Raw genomic sequence first — 2,500 nt, forward strand, 5'->3', positions numbered from 1 at the left:
GAAGGATTGTATGCTTGGCTATTCTATTCGTCCCTATGGCTCTCCTCTCTCGCAAGTTAGGTTTTAATGCGCGTTTTCCTCCGTACGATTATCGCTCAACGATGATCGTTCATGGCTCAATGATGACCGCCAAACGATTGTCTAGAGCACTAATTCTTTGTTTTTTGAATGGAATTGTTTTGCTTCGAGCTGCAAAGTATGAAGCTGAGCATTGTCATCGAACCTACAGCCAACGCGCTTACCCAAAAAGGATGCCAGGTAGTAGGATGCGCGTTACCCTCCATTGGCTATGGTAGGCTAATATATAATTGCACAGAGCAAAACATACCTTAACCTGCGGCCAGGAATTGGGCGTATCCCGTAAGCAAACTCAGCTACTTCACATGCATGTAGGCGGGCCAGCGTCTACCCATCTACCAGCATATCTACGAGCGCAACATCCCCTTTCACATCTCACCCACGCTTTGATCTACCCTGGGTCGTTTTTACTCGCATACCCTGAAAGAGACTTGTTCCGCCCGGTGCTACTCTTTACATATTTTGTTCTGGCTAACATTAAACGATTTAAGGGGTTTTAGTGGGCCCTTATGGACCAGAGGATTTTTTTTTTACTAATATCCACAAGAAAGAAAATTCTGATCACTTTCTATTTCAACTTGACCTCCGTTCCATTGCCCTCCATTTCTCCTTTACTACTTCTACAGATATGATTTCACTTCTCCCACCTACTTTGTCAACGACTCACATTTCTAAATGAATTTTCATCATATATGAAATGCTTCAATTTTTTTCTGACCTGTTGAGGAATGGCGTTGCACTTAACATTATTGTTCTCGTTAAGATCTTGTAATAACTTTTACCCAGTAAAGGGCTAACTTGTGACGACCTAAGAATTTCCAATCGAATGATATAGTCACACTGTTGTCACGCACGGGGGGAACCCATAGTTAGACCTCGTTACCCTGGGCAGAAACTAAGCATGGCCCCAGGTCATTACACGGCCCAAAACCAATCGCGCCCCGCCACGTCGAGCTCGACGAGCCCAGCTTGAGAGAGAGCTCCTCCCTCTCCTGCGATTTCATCGAACTCGAGGAAGATCCTTTGTCATTTGAGGTCCACGAGGTCAATGTTTCTCAACCTTTCAGTCTTTGCAGACCTCTTGCACCGACTTATATATTCAAGGGACCCTTGACGGGATTAGATAGGATATAATAATTCTACATTTGTAAGATTTAGGATACTCGCTGGCCGAGCGAGTTAGAGCGTCGCCACTTGCAGCGGAGGTCGAGGTGACGGCGGTTGGAACCCTGCCGCCAGCAAGTTGGACCAAGAGCATGGTTCATTAAAATCAATGCTGCAAAATCATCTGTAAGGGGCACCGTCCTAGCCTCCTGACAGGGGGAGTTCGCAATGTTAAACCCAAACGTCACCGAACCATGTAGGATTTGTTGACAAAAGGTTTCCTTGTCACAGGAATTGTTTATTATCAATAAAAAGAAAATAAAAACAAAAAATGGACATCTCGATTAAGTCACATTGTGTAATCATGAATAATAATAATAAAAAAAATGAGTCATGACAAGATAAACTGCAGCATATCGAATTCTTCATCCAGCGGATCTTTTGGTAGTTTCTGCAGATCCTCGTTTGAGAAAGACCGCATTACCCAACGCGACCAACCCGCAAAGGTCTGATTGGCCCCTGTGACATCTCCAGGATCCTTACACGTGGTGGTCCTCAAGACGCCGAATAGATATTTAGTCAGTGTTTGCCTGCAGGAATCGGGGTAAGGGAGACGTCCGCTAAGGAAAACCGTACAGATGTTAGATACTAACAGCCAGGATAAAGGTTTTGAACCTGGCGTCACACAGTGTACGTTGGAAGTAGAAATATACAGTATATACATATAAAGTGTATACATATGTATGTACAGGTATATGCATATGTATGATATCTAATATACCTACATATGTGTGTGTGTGTGTGTGTGTGTGTGTGTGTGTGTGTGTGTGTGTGTGTGTGTGTGTATGCGTGTGTGTGCGTGTGTGTGTGTGTTCGTGTGATGTATATGTGTGTGTGTTCGTGTGGTGTGCGTGTTACACATGACGATTTTATTCAGCAGAGAACGAGCTTTGTTGCCTTCCGCCTGGAAACCTTAATGGAGGGACGCTTCTTTGGATTAAGCTGAAAGATATTGTCTTTTTTCAGAAGCGGTTGTAGATCATTAAGATCTTTTACCCTATACTTACGTCTTTGTGGCTGTAGCCATGCAATTTTATTCAGCTGAGGGAGAACCCTTTAACTGCCCTAAGGCTCATAGAAAAGAATATTGGCCCTTTCCGTCTTTGGAATGCGGTCACAGAACGTTGCTATTTAATGTTTGACAGATGATTTGTTGGGGAAAAACTGCTCAATGCTCGTGTTGGTCCTCTTTGAATTTGATTTCCTCTACCTGCCAGATGGTAGATCTGGTCTCCGGCCTTGGGTCCAGCATGCACCA

The sequence above is a fragment of the Oratosquilla oratoria genome, chromosome 15 (assembly GCF_046742065.1).
Source record: "Oratosquilla oratoria isolate Oo_2021 chromosome 15, ASM4674206v1, whole genome shotgun sequence".
Lineage (NCBI taxonomy): Eukaryota > Metazoa > Arthropoda > Malacostraca > Stomatopoda > Squillidae > Oratosquilla > Oratosquilla oratoria.